General features: G+C 42.7%; 1 pseudogene; it reads right to left on the minus strand.

Moving 5' to 3' along the window:
• Nucleotides 1-3,389: 3,389 nt before the first annotated feature.
• Nucleotides 3,390-4,348, minus strand: LOC148037230 (putative phosphoglucomutase, cytoplasmic 1 pseudogene; annotated as a pseudogene).
• Nucleotides 4,349-6,753: the final 2,405 nt, after the last annotated feature.

Genomic DNA, 6,753 nt, shown 5'->3' on the forward strand with positions numbered 1-6,753 from the left:
CCACTATCTCAGTGGTTGCTCTAGCCCAATGACTTTGTGAAAAATGGCTGCGAGGAATGAGAATAGGGGTCTCATCATCTTCATACTGCATAGGCTGCACTATTTTCTCCAATTGCGGATTAACAGAAGCATTCTCAACCATCACTGCATCATCATGCTCTTCCCCAAGATCTCCATGCTACAATCCCTGTAAAGCAGGTCCTTCCATCGCATGTCATTTCCTCCGCAAAAGATCCTGCATCTGATCCTGTATTTCTCTTCTAGCAATCCCAAGAGCTTCGCCAACAGTAAAAGTAGCTTCACTATTCAAAATTCTTTCATGAAAAATCTTACTCATATCCGTTTGCATTTCAAGATCTCATAAGAGCTTGAATCCTGGCTCTTTTCTTGGTTGCCTCTTTTCTTTCTGCTTGTCTCCCATTGGTTGATCAGGACCTGATTGAGCTGGAGAACTTGACATAGGTGGAGCTGTAACAGGTGGTGAAACAAAGTCACCCCCTCTAGTCTTTTTGGAGGTGCTGGGACCCTCCTCATCTCTTCTTCTCTTTTCCTCAACCATGGCATCTAAACCCTGCATTTTAGCCATATAAGCAAAAATAGAATACCTATCAACAGGAGAATCCCATCCTGTTTCTCCTCGGATGCTAGAGCCCACACAAGTCATAGTAGATGCCTGAACTTTCCCTCTTCTCGCTATCTCCAAGGCAGAAGACCATAAAGCAGAGTCTCCATTAGATTTCTGCTCAAGCTGGACTCCAAAAGCTGAAGCATCTCCTCTAACACTCACATAAGCTGATCGCGCAGCCATATCATCAACAAGCTTCTTCATACCTCCCTTACCAAAGTTCGTGTCAAGAGGAGCACCAGTATCTATCAGCCATATCTTCCCATCTTGTCCCCAGAACACTACATTCTTCTTACGTGCTTCCTGAAAAGCATCACAATCTCTGCAGTGTTGGTGCTCTGTACTATCACACCAAATACATCGTCACCCTTTTCTTTGACCAGCTGGAAAAGCAATTGCTGGAGCAGGAGCTACAACAGGTACTGACATAAGTTGCTCCTTTAACTTACCAACTTCAGCTTTGACTGCTTCAATCGTCAAATCCGCCAAGCCTTTAATAACATCATCTACAGATAAGGGCATTGGAGCAGCAGAAATTGGTGGATTCACAACAGGAGGAGTAGGCTTAGGCAAAGAAGTTGCAGCAGGGGTAGAAGAAGAAGTCTCCAAGGATTTTTCAGGAACTGATCCTGTATTACGATGCAATCTGACTCTCCTGTGCTGCTTCTTAACAAGAGCATTCACAGCATCAATGACATGTCTCCACTCAGTCTTTAAACCTAAATCAGTAGCTTGATCTTCCAAAAGATCATCCAACTTTTCCTGTAGATCAGCATCTGCAGCTTGCAAAAATAACTCCACTTTCTGCATCTCCAAAGCTTGCTGTTCAGTCCCATCCAACTGATCATAACGGCTTTCAAACTCTCGCAGAAGAGCGGTAACAGAAAGTCCCTTATTAGGCAAAGAAACCTATGCTAGAAAATTCTTGCGATTCATAAGACCTGTATCCTCCAGGAAATATTCATCTTTTAATGCCTTTTTAAATTCAGCCCAACCTGCATGTGCTTCTTGAATTTTTGCAATTCGACCTTCAAGAGCTCGCACCACGATCCGCAAGAAGTAGCGGCTCCAAACATCTTGAGAAACCCCAAAAAACTTCATCTTTTCTTCATACAAATGCAGGTAAGTTGACACTTGCTGGCCATTAAACTACTTCATCTCCTGTTGGACAACTTTCAAGGCATCCATAGCATCACTGTCTCGTTTTGCATGAGCTTGTTGCTGCATATACATGGTAAATGACTGAAACAGGTTCTTCATGACATTATCATCTGTCATCTCTTCTTGCGAGTCTCCCATCTTGCTAATGACGTAGCACTTTCACATCGGGTTCACCAGAAATGTCGTAAAGTTCATGCAAGGGCTGCAGAACACGGGGTTCAAGACACAGCAAGAAATGAGGCTAACAAGAAGATCTCAATAACTCAATATTTGATGCCAAAGATCACTATATTACTTATCAAGTAAAGTACTTGAGGTCCAAGTTTTGAAAAATCTGAAGTATGTCATAACCAGCTTTGCATTTAGGTTTTCAAGAACAGTTTAAGCATTGGCACATAGACTTGAAGAGTTCAGCTGGGCAGCAATCCCTATTATCAATTCTTAGAAATCCATACAGTGCCAATACATTGAAGAGTTCTGTGAGCAACTAGTATAACATACAAAAAACTGCATTCCCTGTAAAACTGTGGTATCAAAGTACAACTAATACAACTGAGCCTTCAGCCATATTCAATTTGGTCATTAATTGCTTCAATAGCTCAGAACATAAGAAGCTTATTTCACCTCAAGCCTGTGATATCTTCTGCTGCATTGCCTTAAGCTCTTCTTTCAAGTCTACTTTCTTATTCTTCTGAAGCATTCTATCTCCCACAGGACCTTCACGAGTGAACCCCTCTCTATCTTTTATATTCTCCCATTCTTGTTCATCACGAGCAGCTACCATATCTCGTCTTCCTTGCTGTAAATGTGCAAGACCATAACAGCCTACAATGGTCAAAGAGTTGGGAGTCCTACGTGAAAGAAAGGGCTTCTTCTGCCCAGCCTTTTAAAGCCGCAAGCTAATGATGCTTGGCTGAACCATCTGATGGGCATTCACTTATATATGTTTCGTTCTTTGGTTTGCCATCCAGGGTCCTGCAGACTCCAGAAAATGCACTGAGCATATAGGAGGCAACCACAGTTGCAGTACATTCTACCAAAGTGTTGCCAATGAAAAGGGTCACCTTCCAGGCCTTTCTTGACAACGTCAGCGTATACGGTGTGTCCTGATTCGAAATTGACAAGCGCAGAACAGCCTTTGAGGAGGGTGACGAAAGTGTAAATGTTCAGCTGGACATGTTCTGGCTGCATTCGATTGTAGAGGTGGAAAGCGAGGTGCAGATCGCCAGATTGTGCGAAACCAGAGATGAGGGAGCTTTAGCAGTGCTCGTTACGAGAGGTCAGCCTGTGAAAGACTCGGACGGTATCTGGCAAATAGCCGCACTCGACCAGTGCAGGCACCAGGTAGTTGCCAAGGACTCAGTGATCTTCGAGCTTGTGGTGGCAGAGGTAGGCGTGGATCCGTTTGGCCTGCGGTCGATTTGAACACAATATCGCACCTTCCCTGCTCAACACCTTGACCATAGCAGCCAGAGAATCCGGATTGACCCCATGTTCATACAGAACGATGAGAATGTCTAAGTTTTGATGATCGAAACCCGAGATTGAACCAGATCAAGAGCTCCTCTTGCTCTCTGCAACCTTCTCCATCATCGAATGGTGATTAATCTTGAATCTCGTCCCTCTTGACACAATTGAAAATTAGAGCTGCAAAGGATGCGAAAATCCCTGGGAGATAATGCATCAAGGAGACGGTGGAGGAGCTGCAGGCGACGGCATCCACCCAGAACCACCATCCGACACCAGAAACTCCTGTCCATGCTGAAGCAGCACTATCTACTAACGCATCTTGAATCAGCACCAGTCAGTGACACAAAGGCAATCACCAAATGCCAGAAAAACAGCCAGGTTCTTCATCTCCAACCTGCATATTCCCCTCCGTAATGCAAATACCATGAGAAAGGTAAAAAATGCAAACACGAATATTGTTTTGACATATCCATCGTCCATCATTGTCGCAAGAGTTCTCCCTGAGTTGCTTTTTCAGTGCTCCTGTAGTTTTCCCCTCCTTCCGATTCACAGACGGCCCCTGTTTTTAGTTTTTCCTTTTTCTTCACTGCGTGTCCCTGTGCCAAAAATATCCAAAAGAGAAAATAGAGCCTCCCAGCATCATTTTTAGCCATCGAAAATAAAACCATTTTCAGTATTGTATTTTATTCCAAAGTCCTCATGAGGACCACCTGGATTGTGACTTGCAGTCAAAATGAAAGCACCATAAGATTTTTCACCATTAAAATCAGCTCTGTTCATGATAACAGCTGAAACAGCTGGTGTTGACAGTAGCCCATTTTGCCCAACCTACACTTGGCTCACACCATTTGCTGCAGCTATCTTTATTATGGTCTGAATCACTTCTTTCGAAAAGTATCGGCCCTCAACAGAGACAACAATTGTCGACCCTTTTACTTTTTCAGCAGGTAGTGCATTGATTGTTGCTTGCACAAAGTTGTGTAGATAATTTAGTTGCTTGAAAACAGTAACCTTTTTCCTCAACCCTGAAGTTCCTGGTTTTTGACCTTCATACCAAGATGTGTGGCATGTGGTGACCTTAAAGACTGTCATTGCACACGAAACTAGAACAAATAGCAGCAGGACAAAGATCCTTTGGCGTCAGTTTTTCATATTTCTCTAATACACACACATCATGCATCCAAACAAAATCATACACATGCACTAAGGGAATATGTACACTGGATGCAGATTATCGAAATGCTTTACACAAACAATGAATCACACGCAGGAAAATAACACAAATGCACAACAAAAGAAATGAAGGTGTATACGACTCGGATGCGTAGCAACACGACGCCGCAGGGGCACAGCTCCTTAGTTACTTTCACTCTAGCCATCGACCTTTGGAGAATTCGACGAGCTCTTTTTTTTTTACTTCACAGTTTCATCAGTCTCACGTTGCTGGGGTCTGTGCTTCCTCGTCATTGCGTCCGATTTTGAATATGCTCTGCTCATGTCCATCCTGTTCCTCTTGTCTGCTCCGAACCTTTTTCTCTTGTCAATCATCGTCGTTGCGGTCACATCTGATGCATCATCTTCAATGTTCGTTATTGGTCCTTCAGTAGAGCTTCCCGTTTGGCGCAAAATCTCCCCTTTCTCTTCCGTAGCTCTTCTTCCAAGTTGTAGAGATCCGCCCTGTTTTTCCTCCAACTGATGAGTCGACTTGCATAGCAATCTCGAACACTTGACAACTGTTAAGAAAGTATGGCTCTCATTGATTTCTGTGAGATGAAATCACCAAACCTATGCCATGACAGTTGTAGGAATCTGTATGAAATTCACCAAACCCTTGACGAAGCTGACTTGCTTTTTCAGCTTTTTGCTATAATAATGCATCGGAGAGACTCCCTCAAACCGCCAAATTTCCAAGTTCTGCGGACTTCCATCCTCTAAGTGATGATTTGTTCTGATCTGGTCTATTTTTAGCACATTCCTTCGTAAATAACATTACGTTAGTAATGGATCTCAATATAGATGGACTCCGAGAAGAAGGAAAAAAAGAATAACAGACTACCCATCTGCTCCAGATAACAGTGAATGGACTGAAAAAGCAAGAAAAACAAAGTCACCACAATATGCAACAGTTTTTTTTTCAGAAATACGGGATGCCAAATGCTTTCCACCAAAAACTTCAAGACTTGAGTAGAGAAAATCTGTCAAGATACACGTCCAGCCAGCAGGCCTCCAAATCCCTCTTGCTTGTTTACGTTGTCTCGATCGCCTTGCAGACTCACGATTGGCCTCTTTTCGCTTCTACGTTAGAGCATCTGCTATTTTAAAATTTTTTACAGCATAAGGACTAACGACCTCGCTTCCCTATTCACTATCAATACTATCACTTAGTTCGGACCTTGCTAGCTTTTTCCCTGTATTTTCAGTTTACCTTTACCACTTCTGTATGCCTCAATAATACCAAGAGAGCCAAAACTTTTGCCACCAGTAGGAAAATCACGATCTGGAAGATGTTCCATAAGCTCTTACTCCTCTGTCATTACGATGACACTCCGATTCCTTTCTTCCCCCAAAAAGCCCATTTGAAAAAGCTCCTTCCATCGTTGGCTCTAAAAAAGCATTCAAGCCCTCATCTTCATATCATAGCTTACAATGGCTCTTTCATATCATATGCTTTCAAACTGCCTCCAAACTTTGGAATTCTTTTCTTTGATCATGACAATACAAGCAAACAAAACCCCTTGTCACCTTCAAGCCAAGATAATGCAGCATTCCACGAGAATACGCTACAAAGTCGATGCTTGTCAAACACTTTTTGTGCTTCTGCAAATAAACCACACATGTCATACATACCAACCAACGCACTGCCAACAACAATATCCTTTTCTAGCCCCTCTTTACTATATTACCACGCAGAATAAAGATGCAAGCATAATAACTAAGTATGTACAAAGTATCAAATCCCACACACACAACTTTTGGGTGGATTTCACACCTCGGATGCGCAGCAATACGACATCCACCCCCTCTAATCCTGCGCATCCTCCGGATGGGCCAACTACCCATGATCATTATCATCAAGATCCACAAACAGATCAATCTCTTCATTGTGCATTTTCGGTATATCAACAAGATTATCTGTTATATCATCTGTCTCTTCTATTGGAGTTTCTTTTTGCTGCTCTTCTCTTGCAAATTCTTCCAATGCATAATCCTCATCATCTCTTTTCTTGAAAATCTTGATTCTTTTTCCTGCAATAAGCACTCTAAGCACTGTCCCATTCAATTCGGTCATCTCATATGTTGCATTGTCAAAGACATGTCTGACTATGTACGGCCCAAACCATCTTTTCACCATCTTCCGAAGTGCAGTATGCTGATTTTCAAGGCTGCTATCAAAGACTAATACCAAGTCTCCCTCTTCTATTGCTCTAGGCTGCAAGCGATGCCTGCTATCAAATCTGTCCTTATTTCTTAGTCTAGCAACCTGCAACCTATCAATA

Source organism: Lygodium microphyllum, chromosome 4 (genome assembly GCF_053477565.2).
Source record: "Lygodium microphyllum isolate KBCC chromosome 4, Lygodium_microphyllum_v1.1.10, whole genome shotgun sequence".
NCBI lineage: Eukaryota > Viridiplantae > Streptophyta > Polypodiopsida > Schizaeales > Lygodiaceae > Lygodium > Lygodium microphyllum.